The sequence below is a fragment of the Pinus tabuliformis genome, chromosome 2_1 (assembly GCF_031772625.1).
Source record: "Pinus tabuliformis cultivar Carrire ecotype Pingquan chromosome 2_1, CPIR1, whole genome shotgun sequence".
Lineage (NCBI taxonomy): Eukaryota > Viridiplantae > Streptophyta > Pinopsida > Pinales > Pinaceae > Pinus > Pinus tabuliformis.
In genome coordinates, this window is record NC_142299.1 from 182,108,289 (window position 1) to 182,126,069 (window position 17,781).

The 17,781-nt window shown below is 34.1% G+C and overlaps 1 pseudogene across 1 annotated transcript in view; it reads right to left on the bottom strand.

The window, feature by feature from the left end:
• Positions 1-1,068: 1,068 nt before the first annotated feature.
• LOC149199316 ((+)-3-carene synthase 2, chloroplastic-like) overlaps positions 1,069-17,781 on the bottom strand; it is a 52,235-nt pseudogene continuing 35,522 nt past the window's right edge. The window contains exons 3-10 of the transcript XR_016253657.1: positions 3,598-3,968; positions 3,218-3,420; positions 3,024-3,136; positions 2,705-2,917; positions 2,490-2,580; positions 2,205-2,303; positions 1,883-2,113; positions 1,069-1,453 (exon numbers count right to left, since the gene is read on the bottom strand). The product of XR_016253657.1 is annotated as a (+)-3-carene synthase 2, chloroplastic-like (transcript). The remainder of the gene's footprint in view (positions 1,454-1,882; positions 2,114-2,204; positions 2,304-2,489; positions 2,581-2,704; positions 2,918-3,023; positions 3,137-3,217; positions 3,421-3,597; positions 3,969-17,781) is intronic.

A 17,781-nucleotide genomic window follows, 5' to 3' on the forward strand; every position in this document is an offset into this window, starting at 1 on the left:
CTTATAAAATGTTTAAATTAAAATTTAGCAAACTGAAAATTTAGCAAACTGTCTATCCAGAAGTTATGAAATTGACCAATTAATTGTTTCCCTAAAAAATAGGAGATTGTATTTGGGAGTGGGAAACAAAATCTCATTAATGATCTAGCAACTACCTGCCACTTTTTGGTGAGGTGGAGATAGTTACTAACCACAAAAGAGTGGTAGATTGGAAATTGATAAAAATCTTGTGTTTGATTTCTTTTGGCTCATTGTGAGAAAAAATGCTAAAGAGAAGCAATATCCTTGAGGGGATAATGGTTGGATGCAATATCAATGTTGAGAGGAGCCAAGTACTCAACTACTAGTTTTCCCAAACTACTGATTTTGAAGTCAGTGTCCTTACCTATTGTTCTTTTTTCTTTGGAAAAAGTAAATAATTATGTTTTTCATTAGCAAATTCTATGGAGAAGAAAGAAAATAATTTAGTTACATTTTACTTACTCATTTTCCATAGTAAAAGAAAAGGAAAAGAGCTAGTTATAATTTTATTAGAGAATTTTGAACTGTAAAGAGAAAAGGGCTAATTGTTTTGTTTTATTTTATAAATTTTATATAGTAGAAAACTTATGGTTATATTTTTATTCATAAATATTGTGTGGAGGACTATTAAAGGAAGAAAACTAGGAATTATGCTAAAGAAAACAATCGCATACATAGTAGACATTTAATGTGTTAATTGAGAAACTAAACATGAAGGTATTTGTTGAAACTAGATAGGTATTGGTTATGTATACAAGTCTATCTATATGTGTTATTTCAACACACACCGCACCTAGTAATACAGGATTGGAAAACCTTGTTCGACTTTGAAGAGTAAATATGTATACAAAACAATAATAAAATATGTATATAATAAATTTTGATTAACGTAATAACTCTTAATCTTCACTTTGCGAATATAATAAACTAGCCTAGATACACAATGATCGAAAATACAAAAGTATCAATATTTACTATTGCTTTCACAAGAAAACACAATAGTATTGTTTTCCAAAATTATACAAAGTTTCATTTATGATCTAAAAATATCATTACATGGAGACAAGATTTGGAAGAGCTCTAACCGACCTCAAGAAACATGTAATTAGAAAAATAATTATATAACTTAAATGTTTTCTTCATAATCGAAAACAATACTCAATACATGAGAGGCTCATATCATTTTATAAATAATTATGTTTGGGAGGAACTACATGTACCAAAAGACGTGAAAGAAAACAATTAACAAACATTTCGGAGGTTAACAGTCGGGAGATTCCTCTTGGAACAAGAGAAATCACACCCATGTAGAATGAGAAACCAAAATTTGGGTACCTTAGACGTGGCGGAAGAGTTGAATAAGTTGAAATCAAGCCATGCCAAATTTGGAAAAGTTAAAGGAAAAAGCTATGTTCAAAAGAGAAATCGGTACCTGAAATAAGCATATACGAAATTAATAATTAGTAAACAAGAACTTGATAAATAACACAAAGAAAATTTAGCAGGAACAAATGTGAAGAAGGTTATAAAAATAACTTGAAAATAAGTTACAAAATTTTGATGGCTTCTTCCACCTATACAAGAGTAAAATTAACTTATTTACTATACATAGAAAAATGGTTGCTATCTAAAATAAAGACAACAATGTTATAGGTAAAAATAATTAAAGATTGAACTCAAAAATTATAAAGTGAATAAAGTGAATAACAATGTAAACCCGGTGATTACATTATTTTAACCTATGTAAAACAAATAATTTATTTTTGGATAAATACCCATCTAAACTCTATACAATGTGGAAAGGAAATAATTGCTGAGTAATTAAGAACTTAAATTCATAATTATTTTTGGGTAAATTTACCAAATGCGTAGCCGAGGAGAGCAGAGCACCGAATAGCTTGAAAACCGCCACTAGCCCGAAACCATCATAGCAGCTCCCAAAGAGTTGATGATAAGATGACACGTTTTAACACAGCTCAGTCTGAATGTAGCATGTTCAGGCACCATGTCAATGCCGGAGACCAAAGTGTAGAATTTCACGTAACGATGTCGAATGAAGGTTAGTTCTGGGCAACCCCATTCTTTCCACCATCTACACATACAAATGACATGTTATTTTTACTTTATTCATTACTCAAATCCATTTCGACTATGAAAAATATAAAAAAAGATAGGCTCATCACCTCCACGGACATTGTAACTCTTTCTGTTGTAGAGAATGGAAAATATTGAACTCCAATTTCGCACGTTCTAAAAGTTTTTTAGTGTTCGCATCTGGCGTTCTGAAAGCAAATGGACTAAGAGTCAAATCATAATTTTAAATAGAAGGTACTAAGCAGCAGATTTTATCGATAAAGGCTGGAAAAGCATGATATCTGCAAGTCCCACTAGTCAATGGCAACACAACCATAAACACATATACTAACACAACCATAAACACATATAAAAGGTCATATAATGAGCCTTACCCACTGATCGTATTATCTGCAAGGATGTCGATGTAACTCCTAGCTTCCAGTCCAGGCAAATTTGAGTGCCAGCGATAATCGAAAACGTATTGTATCCGATACCACAATATTGAAATTATAAGACAGATTGAAACAATCATGATGGGATGAATTCAGATAGAAACAAAGATTATATGATGTAAATAAGCAAATGTGAGAATATAAGTACTGCTGCCTCAGTTCTCGTTAAAGTCCCGAGACTGGAAGCGTTTGTAGGGCTGCTTTTAAATATGCAGCAGCGAATTTTCTAGCCTCTTCCAGAACTTTTTCCTCGGGAAAAGCAATGAGAGAAGCTCGAAATAAATTAAAAAAGCTTCTTGTCTGCAACTCTGTATCATTGGCGGAAGCGGTAAACTGTCCCATTTGGTCTTTAAAGTGTTCAAACACATCTACATTCAACGCAATGAAGGTAGCTATTCATATTTACCGGCAGAGACTCGTTTGGTTATATCAGTAAAGTATTAAATGAGAGATGAATTAGTAAAACGTGGATACCCGAAGACACAGTATATCCATGCAGTCGAAAAATTCGAAAGCCCAGGGCAGTTGTGTTGAGATCGGTAAAAGCACTCTCTCTCCCACATCCAATCCCTTTTTCAGTCCAATATCTGCGGCCAAAATTATTCTGGTTTGATTGTGCATTCGTCCTCAAAACATAAACAAAAAGTTTGAAGGCGATCGGGACTGACCTGTAAACATAGTCAAGAGCAACTTCTATTTCAGTTTGGAAATGCCCGTCGATCCCCAAACGTTCAACATTATCGACCATCCAAAGATGTTGAAGGAGATCATTGACAGGACTGATTAATTCTCCATCTGCAATAGAAAATGAGTTGAAAATCTCCTTCACTTCCCCAATTTGTCTGTCAGCGTGCTCACCGTACGAAGATACCTAAACAATATACAACTATAGTTAATCGCCGTTCAGTTCAGTTCTCTTCAAGAGACCAAGGGAAAATCATGACAAACTCGAACACAATCAAATTACAAAGAAAGAGAAAACAGTTCCATCAATTTCGAAGAATTGAATGGAGGAATATGTAGGGTAAACTTAAATGAATGTAATTACCCCATAAGGTTATGAAAGAGATCGTATGAAATTGTCGTCCCAGAGGTTAGAATGATAATCGCCTATGCGCCTTTTTACGCCATCATCAGATACGGCAGTGGCCAAACTCATCCTGTTGGAAGCCGCCACAGATTTTCCTCGCCTAGACATTTGCAGTGTTGCGATTTCTCTACGGAGAGCCTTATGCTCTGTAAGATTTGGACACGCAGGAGGAAGCCAACGGCACAGCGGAAATAAGAGATATTCCTGCTTCTAGAAGCTGAAAATAATGAACTGAAAAATCGATCAATGCTAGAACCTGCTCCTGCCAGTGCCTATATAAAGAGACCTTACAGCTCTTGTCATCCCTCTTGATAAGACCGAAAACTTGTCTACAAAGAGCCGAAAAGCTAAAAAAATTTAGGTAGAATACTAGAAAACGAAAGGAAGAAAGCCTTCCCTGAAACAAATGTGAGCCAAGACACGGAGGGAGCACTCAGGACTCCTCGCGCAGAGGAGAAAAGAACCAAAACCAAAGAAGTATCAGTAAGCTAATATAGCGAGTACATGGGGAGATGACAAATGGTTGGAAGCGCCTTACATGCAAGCTAATGCACCAGGAGCTGACCATGCATGTAGCCATAGAAACCTACTATAAGCTGACAGAATGCTAAGTGAAGCACAGGTGCCATATACAGAGAAGTGTAGACTCCCTGAAGACACGTATAATCGGCTAAGGTTTCGCACAGACATATCACCCATTTCAAAGTGTACGAGGCTCACTAGTTGGATGCCTGAGAAGAGATCACTAGTTGGTCGCCAAGGCGATGCTCTCTCCCGCGGCTCGTCCCCTGGACCGATGAAAATATGGTATAGTACATGTTAATAAAGTTATATTTAGTTTGGATATAAAAAAAAATTGCACGAGAAAACTTTGGATAGCAGAAAAGTTGAATATCTTTTCCACCTGAAAACTTTGGATATCAGAAAAGTTTGCCGCAAGGACATGCAGAAGAGGTACCAAAAACTTAGGATATCTTACTTTTACCTGTCTTGAAACCTTCGAAGCCGCAATAAGACCCTCAATTTTGTTGGCCAATCAGCAATTACATAATAAATTTTATATTATTTTTTAATATGAAAACTTTGGTTAAAATTGTGATGTATAGCAATATTTTTTGGTCAAACAAGAAATTAATAGATAGTCAACGATCGATTGCTAAGAGTCCAGGCAGGGACTAATAATAATAATCCCAAAGCTTCGACACTTTTTTACTTCTAAATAATTTCCATATAATAATCCCATAGCTTTGACCTCCCCGCAGATGATCATCTAAGACGAAGCATATTCCGAGGATATTCGGTTTGTAGTTAATCCCGGCTGTCCATTAATTAAAAAATAACCAAATAGGTATCAAAGAACTCCCTGTTTTATTTTAACAAACCCTGGCAAACTGGATAGTAAATATTAAATAATTACTATTAATTAATTAATTATCGTAGAATATAAAAATATATTAATTAATTACGGAATATATATAAAATAATATGGGAAGGAATTATAAATTTATTCCATTTTGAAGAACACATTAATAAAACAAATATTTTATTTATATATATATATATATATATATATTTAATAGTTTTATATAATATATATATATATATATATATATATATATATATATATTTAATAGTTTTATATAATATATATATATATATATATATATAATTGTCATTAAAATATATTAATTAATATAGATATGGTATGTTTTTTTATAGTTAAAAGTGAAATTATATACGTCTTTTTTATTATGAATTGTAATATCAATAATTAATAATATTTCTGATTAAAATTAATTAAATATGTATATTTATTTTTGTTATTATTTATTATAATTGACATTTAATTAACACTGAGTTGGAAGAAATTACACATCTTCCTCATATTGAGTTATAGAATTTTCTTTGATGCAATACAAATTTAAATAAATAAAGATGCAATGATCCATCTTCACATTTCATAAATCCATATATATGTAAACTCCATAAGGAAGAAATCCATAAGGAAGAAATCGCACATCTAATTCATTTTAAGACATTTTTATTTGTAACACTTGTATATAATATATACATAGTTGGGATTGAATTAATACAACTTGAGTGGGCTTAATGGTTAACAACATGTGTTCTTTATAGGAGGTCATATGTTCAAAACTAGAAGGGGTAGAATATATATGCCTTAGTAGACTTAGTAGTGAAATCACTATAGATAATAAAAAACTACAATATAATTCAACACAATGGATCTTCAATTATTATTGTTATTTTTTTACATCACTAAGTCTAATATTAATATTTAATATTAAACCATTAAGATTAATATTATTATTAAATTTAATATCAATATTAATATATTATAATATTAATACTACTATTATTAGATTTAAGAACTTTGGATTAATAATTTAAGGAAATGTTTGCAACTTTGAGCATGCCAGATCTAGAGTTACATGGATTTAGCTTCTTAAGGATTTCTGCTCTACTATGGGTATGACTGTTAACACTGACAAAACAAAAGTTATGATTATCAAATCCAAGAAGGAAACTTACGCTAATTTTATGTATGACAACAATAACTTGGAGGAAGTGTATTCTTACAAGTACCTAGGAATTGATATTCATCACAAGCTCAGCTAGAACCATAGCATTGAGAAAAGGATTAATGGGGGGTGGAAAGCTTATTTTGGTCTTGAAAATAATTGTAAAACAGCAAACCTCGTAATGCGGGATAAAAAGAAGTTCCTCTTTGAAACTTTAGTCACTCCTGTTATCTTATATGGCTGTGAGGTTTGGGGTTGCAGCATCTCCAGAGGATCATGGAGAAAGATTGAGCAAATCCAGAAGCGTTTTATAACTTATAACCTGAAAATTAAAAGTAATACACCCTATCCTATTCTCCTTATAGAAGCAGGTCTTTCCCCTATTGAGAGCCTAGCTATGATTAGGTTTCTGTTGTACAAGCACAAACTCAATAACATAGACAATCATAGACTTCCTAAGCTAGCTTTAAATTCCAGCCAAAACCACCTAAGGCTCAATTGGGGGTGGCATAAAGACACAAGGGCCAAGTTAAACTATTGGGAGATCAACGAGAATGATGCATTGCAAAACATAAATAACATTAAAGATATTGTTACTTCTAAGTTCAAAGAAAAAATGTGGTGTGAGAAAGATTTAGCGGCTAAAAGAAAATTAAGTTATTATAAGAAGGTCATCAACGCCACCCTAGAAGATCAAAAGTATCTCTCTATTTTAACTAGCTCAAAGAAGAAAATTAATATAGTAATGATTAGAACGAATTCTCATGAACTCCATAGTGAAACAGGTTGTTGGGCAATTCCTAAAACGCCATGGATGGAAAGGATCTGCCATATATGTGAGAATAGGAACATCGAGGATGAAAACCACTTCCTCTTAGAGTGCCCCACATACAACCACATTAGAGCTCAGTTTCACAATCTTTGTTACAATACTGACCTTCCGAGCCTTTTACAATGTCAAAAAATATAGTGAGCTCTGGAGGCTTCTCTCCAAGCTTTTTGAGCATAGGAATAAAATCTTAAATCAAAATAGATAATTTTTTTCTTTAGGTCTGATAGACCAATGTTTGGTCTCAGCGGATGTTAACCACCATCATCATCATCATAAAATTTCTCAAAGTTCAAATATTTCTTCAAATTTTGTATTTCAAAAAAAAAATTGTACCTTAATAAATTTGATTCCCTAAATATTTAATACATCTAATATTAAGATGAACTTCCCTAATTCATATAAACAAATACTTAATAACCCTTAAATCATTATTTATTTGTAATTCAAGTAATATGATTTACAAAACACTTTTAAAAAAATAATGAGTTACAAAATACATTAAAAATGAAGAATTATATATATATATATATATATATATATATATATATATATATATATATATAAAACTCCATGGAAAGAAATTACAAATCTATTTCATTTTAAAGAAGGCACCAATAAAATAAATAAATATTTTAATCATATGAAACAAATATTTTTCAATAATTTTATATAATATATACATAATTGGCATTAAAATATATTAATTAATATATATAACTAATTAAATGTCTTCTCACCGTCAAAAGTGAAATTATATATACACATCTCTTTCATTTTTAATGGTCATATCAATAATTCAGGGAGCGCATCTCAACTTGGAACCATATCGGGGAGCATATCTCAACTTGTAATCGCATGGGGGAGCTACTACTATGATCCCATATCAAGAAATAGGTGATATAGGGGAGCTACTACTCAACCCATCCTCTTTCCTACTAATATTTCAAACAATGACCCTCAAGAGGCATGTGGTAGAACACCTGCATCATAATTGACTTGGGTTGTACAACCCCAAATACACTTCCAATCCATTGTCAAACGGGGAGTGGTATTCCCAACAAGACCCGCTTGTGGGTATGATGCCAACTGGGGTATACTCTGCAAAAACCAAGACAGGGTGAGGTACTACTCCAACCCTGTGGGTGACAAATAGGGGTGATACCCTATTTTCCATATTTCCCTCAACCCTAGGAGTCCTCTATCCCAATTCCACACCCTCGGAGCTAAAACAGGAGGGAAGAGCTGGCTCAATGTCCTCAATCAACGATGCTCTTTGTAGATCAACAACATATCATCGTACTCATATATAGTAACCATCATGTCTCAATAACAGGTGTCTCCTATTCATACAGGACATCAAATCAAATATCATATTAGAACACACACACACACACACACACACACATATATATATATCACAAAAAGGATACCTTATTCATCCTCCCTTTCAAGGAGGTGTCAATCACAAGCCTAAGATTGTCTCCTGCAACATCATTGTCTTAATATATGAAGGTAACTCGCTCCCAACTATATATGGGATTCTCTGCCAATCAGATCCCACTATTTTTCATCGCAACATATACATGTCATATTTAGAAGTTCCGTGAACAACTTTCTAAGGAGTCTTCTCATCTTGCTTCATAGCTATCCATGCTAGCAACCTCTTACTTAGCCTTAGTTGTACTTAAAGCTACGAACTTATCATATCATGGAAGATATCATATAAGTCAGCACCCAAATGCGCTCATCAATAATCATACCAAATATTATCAATACATCCATGTAGTCACATATCATAGGAAGAATATCTCATATTAAAATTTGTTCATTCCATTCAAATATATTGAAGGGTTCTCAACGACAACTCAATGTCTATGAAGCAACTCAATCATGAATCGACTTAGGTTCTATATACAACATATATGTATATGGGCGGGTGTTCAAACAAAACATCATTGCTTCAATCAACTGTCGGTTGCCAAGTTGAGTTCAACAATATCTCTTCATAACTTCTTGAAATTCAATTGGAGTGTCCAAGTATCTGCATTTCCACTTTTCAAAAACTCTTCATTAACTTCACAATGTAGATTTTCTTTTCCAAACTTCAGAAATTGATTCACAATGCCATGATTAATTATTTTGAGCTTCAAAATCCATCTCCCTCGTACTTTCATCATCAGAGGCTCATTACCTGTTAAGAGTAGACTATCAGTATATAAAACCAAAATCATAGTGATGCCTTGGACCACTTTTGAAGTAGAGGTTTTGATTGACACATCATCCTAGCTTCACCAGATAATTGTCAATTAAGACATATCAAGATCGAAGAGCTTGCTTCATACAATTCTCTTTGCAAACATAAAATTTTACCAAACCAATATGCTCAGCCTTACATATATCAAAAATGTACAATCAAATCAACTAAGTCAATTTATCAAAGATTGGAAGCCATATCATAACTAATATTAAAATAACCACTAGCACAATATCAAATTCTTTAGACTAGGTGACAGGTAGAGTTCTCATCCAAATATTAAGTTATGAGTTTATCCATTTTCATGCCAACAAGTTGTCATATACCAAGCAATATCAATCCAAACTTCATCAAGTCATCCTCATGATCATAATATAAGTCAGTAGATGTATACACCAAGAATAAATCATGCAGGTTCCATCCATTTATTGCAATATTACTTCATACTAAATCACAACTATAAATACCTCAATCATTGAATCAAAGCTAATGATATCAACACAGAATACCAATATAAGTCATTGAAAGTCACTATGCCCATATAGAATTGTTATCAAGGAAAATTATAAGTCGTCAAATCAAATCATTAGTCATCAGTTCAAATCTCAAATTTACTATCTCAATGAGATCTATAGTCCAAAACTTCAAGCATCATGTTAAAAATCCAAATTTTGCTTATCAACCAAATCTATTCAAACCCTTGCAACAAGATTCAATGGTTAAATCATAGTGACATATTGATATGCATATTCCAGATGCCTAGAAACACAGGTTTAGTCAACGTATTCACATTATTGTAATTCAAACATTCAAACTTACCTACTCATAGAACTTTCTATTGTCTCCTCCATGTCTGTAGGACTGACATCCTTCACGTGAACATCTGATTTCATGCACAAAACTTCATTTTTGTGTTTTTCATGCATAACCGCACCCATAGGCCTTATTCTGTGTAGTTGGGAGACTATAGTCGCACCCTTGACATTACTTCAATGTGGATGAGAAGTTATAGTCACACCGGTAAGCTTGCTTCCATGCGACTGAGTCTCAGGGTATGTGAAAAATTTCTCTTCTCAGATTAGAACTTTCCCGCATACCAACAATATCATATGTTTGTTTATTCATGTCCATAAATCATACTTCAATGATAGATAATATACATATAATGCAAATGATAATAGGAGAAGGGATCTTATGGAGAGTTTCTCCCTCTAAATGGGAAGCTACTTCAATCATCTTCATTCAAGTCATCAACATGTTTATAATACTATCATGAATCAACAGACCTGTTAGATCATAAATTCATACTATATCACATATTCATCATGGTTTTATCATTTTATCATCAACTACTTCATTATGACATCAATCTTTCATCAAGGGTTAGTGTCAAATAGCTAATAGGATTAGACTTCAAGAATCGTGATAACGAGAATTACTTCTTTGTCACATAACTAGCATAAGCATTTGAAGTTCTTTGTATGCCCTATGTTGCAATTTTGCTCCCCATTCTTACTTGTTTACATGACTATGTGGACAAGGATGAGGATACTATACACTTGTTGCTTCTGCAAGCCTTGTGATTACAATATTGTTTGGAAAGTTATTATATTACTTTTGTAGGATCCTTTATTTATTGGGGTGAGGTTATTTTCACTTTATTCCTCAAGTTAGTTTATGCAAGTATTGATTAACATAAATTGTAATATTCTTTCCATGGAAGGTGTTGACTTTATATATATTTTTACATTTGTTGTCCTGTTGAAGCCCCGAAAATCGGGTCTACAACAAGGGGGATACCCGCCCGGTCCGGACCTTGGTTGGCAGCTCCTTATCCATTTGGTATAGCGGGTCCGACTGGGGATATGGGACCAGTTTCCCAATTTATGAGTGTGTGTGTGTAGAATTTGATGTTCCTGATCTAACAGTTCCTAATTAAGATATTATAATTCTAACTTTAATCTAATGCTATGCTATTGTATTCTAATAAGCAGCAACATCTAAGTCTATACTAACCCGGGGTGTAATTCTTCTATTATGCGATCTAAAAAGATTTCAAATAACAACTGGTAATAAATATCATTCAGCTATTATGAGAAAAGAAATCAATAAGGATGAACCACTTCGTATAAAAAGTTAGACGAAACAGTTGTGAAAAACATATCGCATAATGAGTTATTCATACATTAAGCATAAATAAATAGCTATCACCTTACAAAAGTGCCAAATGATAACTCAGGCATTCATGCAGTAATACATAAACAACTAAAAACTGTATATCACTTTAACACATAAGCAGAAATGGTTAAGAGATAAAAGTACCATTTATAACTAGTCCTACTCATGAGCTTCAAGCGACAATGATTTATCTCTCCTTGATCTAACATCCACTAAGAGTACAGAAGTGCAGCATTAGTAGCAGATATTAAATGCAAACATCAACAAACCCTGTTCCATTCATTCATCAAAACCTCCTCGGAGGGTGCAAATGTGCATGTTCTGAGGACACGTTTTTGATAAAATTTTGGACCCTTCTCTAAATTCATGAGAAGGGTTTAAATACTACTAACTAAATAACTTATTTACAAAAATTCAGGATGCGGTTTAAATGACCGTCCTTTTTCTAAGCAAAACTATTTCTAAAATTAAATCTAATCTCTAACTATTTCTGCATTTGTTCCTTAACGCTGCAAGCATTCAATATTTGCTTTGAGTAGAGTCGGCTAACTGTCTTCTGCTTTTAGTTGAGCTAAGCAAATAGAATTGGCAAGAGCTGGAACCATCTTCTCAGCAAAATCGATGATATCTTTGAAAGTCATCCACTGACTATGTGGCTTTACCGTGTATGCCCAGTAATAATCCCAGTTCAACTTTGTTAACCCTTGGATTGTTTCTGCCTTTTCTTTAGCTTTCTGTTTCGCCTTTGTTTTTTATCATTGCTTTCTTGCAATTTTCGGGGCTTGCAGGTGACTAAGCAATTAGAAGCTTTCCTTCTCGAGCAATTTTCTCAGCGATGCGCGATTAGCGCTAGGCGCTAATCGCGCATCGGAAACTGCCTCTGTTCCTTGATCCAGGCTTCTCTGATGTGTTTTTCGCCTTTTGCGCCTCTTTCTCTTATCGGGTATAAAGCTCAAAATTTGTAAAAATAATCATTTCGTGAGCTCTTGACCCCGAACATTAAATTGTTTGTTTCTGATACGAGCATCGTTCAGTACCCATTTAACCATGGCTGTATATGAGAGATATGAAATAGATGGCTCAGCAGAATTCTGCGAACCCGCGGCTCTGTTGCTTGCGGTGTCATTTTTCTGTCTTTAGAAATTGGAGCCTTGCCCCTTTTCCCCATAGTTTCCTGCACATTGCTTTGTATAATTTTTGTTCTTCGTTCCTGCAGTTTACAAATGAGGTGAAAGTAATGACAAAATAATGACAGGAAAGCTTTAAATGCCAAAGATATGCAAAAACACGCCACCTTACGTGAACTGGCTTTTCGATAAACACAAAACCATATTTGATTAACAACTGGCATATAACTCATTAATTATCATTAAAGCGTGTAACCAGTTCTTGGTTTATGAAACTTTTTCTTGAATATTGAGCCAGGAGAATCTGCAATGGAATGTTTCTGCGATTTGCATCGCATTATCGCATATCGCTGCATCCGATTATCGCAATATCGTTGCACCAGATTATCGCAATATCGCAGATCGCTTAATCGTTTAATCGTTATGTGTATGTTATGCGGTTTTGCGATATGCGATATGCGATATCGCATATCGGTGATTTTAAGGTTTCCAACGTGAGTGCTCATTAATGCATGCGATGCGATGGAGTTTGCATCGCAATCTCGCATTTTATCATTTTGGCTCATAAAAAGGTACCTTATCATTCTTTGCGCGATGCGATATCTCTTTAAGGAGTTTTTTAAATTTTTTGACTAAGGGCCCCCACTTATTTAGTATTAACAATAACACTAGATAAGAAGGGGGTTGTTGGTGGCCACAACAATTGGCGATTCACTTGGAAGAACCAGTTATCTCTGTTTTTCTATTGAATTTTCTAAACTTCCAAAACAGAAAATTTTTCAGAAAGTTAAACTTTATTATGGAAAGATAAAGTACATTATGCTCTACCCTGTCAATGACATTTTGTTTCAACTATTTTCAACTTTGATTATGGTCCCTCAGGCTAGTCCTTGTATTTACATCAGTCATTACTTGGTCTGTAAAGATAAAACAAAGTCTTCTCTGTAAACCAGTTTTAAATATGCTCATTTGTCGTAGGTAGAGCCTCTGCTGCCGGCAGGCGTTTATAGCCTCGACAGGGTTACCTGTTACTGAGAAATGATCTTGTATCCTACTTAAAGCAACCTACAACTCTCAAAGAAGAATCCACATCCACACTTATTGCTTTGATTTTCTTTTTTTACTCTTAAAGAACAATGTCTTGGTTTGATAGCCAATTTATGACACAGTCATTCACTTCATTTATAACTTTGTTGAACAAGCTAGCTCGTGATGAGACCCCTTGTATTTTGATTGCAACAATCTTGAGTCATTGCCCTGTTGTGGTGTACAGTATTTGGCAAAGTCAGCAAGTTATAATATCTGTGATTATGATAAGCCGGCTCGTGATGAGACCTCTTATTCTTCAAGATGAAGTGTATCCTTGGGTTGTTCCTCTGAAAGTTTTGATTTCCTTAGTAGGGAGGAAGTCATTGTTTCCTTAAGATGGCTCTGGACGACAGTAATAGAGTCTTTGGAAATATTTGTTCTACATAGAATCTTTATTTTATTATTGATACCTTTCATTGTACTGACATAAAACAATTTCTTCACTAAAGGTTGTTTTCATTAAACTTTATGAAGTTGAAACTAGTATCATATCTAGGCTAGAGTCTTTAACTGTATCTTTCAATAATAAAGATCAATTTTCCAAAATATTTTCTATTTATACAAGCGAAAAATCAAAATCTGAAAGAGAATTGGTATCTTATTCATAAATGCCTAATGTAACCACTCACAACTGGTTTTATTATGAAAAGAAAAACAATTACTCTACAAAATAGAAGAATAATCTTCTATGGAAAATATTTCTTGAGAATTTGTCCATCAACAGGCAAAGAGTCTCTCTTACCTGCTAAATCCTGTAACAAAAACGTTGATGGACCTATGACTTCTACAATTTGAAAAGGACGAAGCCACATTCTTTGAAATTTTGTATGTTTCCCTTTTTCTTCATGAGCTTTTTCCCATTTTAAAACTAAATCTCCTATCTGAAAATCTTTTCTGATCATTATGTTTGAATCAAAAGAGGATTTTACTAGTGCTTGATGATGAGCATGGGTTTTCTTAGCCTATTCTCGTTGTTCTTCTAATTTGATTATTTCCATTTGTCTTAGCTGTAAGGAGGAAGTTGGTACTTCATCAATGTATTGAACTAGAGACAAAGAGGGAATTACTAAACGAGTCGGAAGAACCACTTATTTCCATAAAATAAATTAAAGGGAGAAGTGTCGATACAAGATTTTTTCGTTATTCGGTCTGCCCATAAAGCATATATTAAAGACTTATGCCAATTTTTAGATTTTGGTCAACTGTTCTTTTGATAATCCTGATTAGGTTTTTATTTGTAGACTCAGATAACCCATTGCCTTGTGGGTAATAATTGGCTGAATATTTAAGTTTGAATCCTCTTTTAAGTGCAAATTCAGTCATTGCATTTCTAGAAAAGTATGATGCATTATCAAACATTAAAGCGGAAGGCAATCCAAACCTGGTGATTATAAATTGATCTATGAACTCAATGATATTTTCAACATTAGCCGTCTTGAGTGGAATTGCTTCTACCCACTTAGTGAAATAATCTGTTGCTGTAAGGATATATCTATGCTGCTTAGAAGAGTGAGGAACGATCTCACCTATTATGTCCAATCCCCACTGACTAAAAGGTTGCTCAATGTTAACTGGTTGTAGTGGCAAGGATGGCTTCTTTTGTCTCCCAGCAGTAGTTTGGCAGACTTGACATTTCCTCACGTAACTATGCGAGTCTTTGAATAACGTGGGCCTGTAATACCCTGCGCGCAAGATTTTATGTGCAGTAGCATCTCCAGCATAGTGTCCGCCTGGTGGCCCATCGTGGAGTTCCTGTAAAACTTTTTCAGCTTCAGATTTCTCAAGACATCTAAGGAGAATAGAATCATAGTTTATTCTAAAAAGAATATCATTTATGAGTTGATATTGTTTGGCTTTCAACCTTAGAGCTCTTTTCTTAGTATGATCGAGGTGTGAAGGAGCATACCCATTCTTAAGATAATAAATGATATCAGCGTATAATGATTCTGCATCGTTTAGGCTTACCTCGTACATTTGTACCTCTGCAGATGGAATTTCAAAAAATTTCGACGCTCCAGCCAGCATTTTGCAAAAGCCTTGACCTTTTACAATGTTTGTTGGTTTGATTTCTATGTCATATTCTTGTAAGGCAGTAACCCAATTAGCCCTTTTCTCACCCACATCCTTCTGCACTAGAATATTCCTTACCGCTGGAAACGGTACTATAATTTTAGTATGGGTTTTGAGTAGAAAAGGTCTGAAGTATTTGATTGCTTTGAAAACAGCATAAGCCTGTTTCTCCACATCTGAATAATTCAATTTAGCACCCTGTAAATTGGAACTAAAAAAAGCAATTGGGGCTTCCGCCTTTTCTTGATTTGCTTGAGTGAGTATCGTAGCATATGACCTATCTGAGGCAAATGTATATAGAATAAAAGGCTCTGAAAAATTCGGAGTTGCTAAAGATGGAGCATTAATAATAGTTTGTTTGATCAGGTTGAATGCTTCGTGTTCATCTTGGCCCCATTTAAAATTTGAGTTCTTTTTAATCATGGTTTGTAAAGGAGACACGATTCGTGAAAAATCTGGAACAAATCTCTTTACAAAGTTGATCTAACCAAGGAAATATTGCATGGCTTTTTTGTTGTGAGGTAGGGATATTTCAGAAATCTCTTTGATTCTGTCGGAATCGATGTGAATTCCAGATTTTGACACTATGAATCCTAGAAGTTTCCCTTCACTTAATGCGAAAAAGGATTTTTTCAGGTTAAGTGAAATTCCATACCTTAAACAACATTGGAAGATTTGTTTTAAATCTCTAAGATGGTCACTTCGTTTCTTGGAATACACGGTTATGTCATCCAAATAAATTACTACAGATTTATTGACTAAACCTTTGAATGCGATGTCCATGGCTCTCTGAAATGTGGCACCAGCATTAATCAAACCAAATGGCATCTTTCGATATGCGTATGTGCCCCATTTAGTTCTGAATGTGGTTTTTAATTGATCATCAGGATGTACCAACACTTAATTGTATCCTGAAAATCCATCCAAGAAAGGCATTAATTCTGAGCCCGCCACTACCTGCAATATTTGCTCCATAGGTGGTAAGGGAAAATTGTCTTTTTGGCAAGCCTTGTTAAGGTTTCGAAATTCAATGCAAATTCTAATATCTCATTTTTTCTTTCTAACAGGTACCATATTGGAGACCCATTTAGAATGTCTAACGGGAAAGATTATTTTGGCTTTCAGTAACTTATTGAGTTCAGTCTTGATCTGATTTTCTAAATTGGGATGGATCTTTCTCATTTTTTGTTGGACAGGTTTTTCATTATCGATCATTGGAATAGTATGTTGGATGATGGAAGTGTCGTATGTTTTGAGTTCATCATAGTTCCAAGCAAAAACATTTTTATATTGTCTCAAAAGACGAATATACGCTAGTTTTTCTTCAGGGGCTAGGCCGAGACCTAGATTAATGTTTTGTGGTTTGGCATCGGTTCCTAGGTTTACTAATTCGTAGTTCAAAGTTGAACTTTGGAGTTTTGAATTGGTAGACCTTTTAAACTGATCTTTCAAATCGTACAGATCTTCTAACTTGACTACCGACTTAGGTATAGCATTGTTAGTGCTATCTTGTTGCAATTGTCGATCATGTTGGTCTTCATCAATTATTTGATTGGAGTAAGATCCTTCAGATGTGAGGAAATTTACGATATCAGGATCGTCATTGAATATTCTCCAATTTGTGATGTTATCAGGAATGGACGGTCTAAAGATTAATTCTATTGAGAATCTATCTGGACTAAAATCTTCTGAAGGAATGAGCTTAGAAGCTACGTTAGCTAACAGGTCTGCACTTGCATTCTGGAGTCTGGGAATTGAAGAAATATTAAATGCTATAAAATGCTCGGTCAGATCTTGAACTAAGGATTGATAATGTTTTAAATGACCCGACAAGCAATGTATAGTATTACGTACCTGTTTGACTACAATCTCAAAGTCTCCGAACACTTGAAGGTACTTGACGTCTAACCCAATTGCTTTGTACAACCCTTGGACTAAAGCCTCATATTCTACTGTATTGCTGGTGCAATCGAATTCGAGCCTGCATGTTAGCATAATTTTATCTCCTTCTGGACTAATCAGAACGCATACTTCTCCTTCTCCTTCATTAGA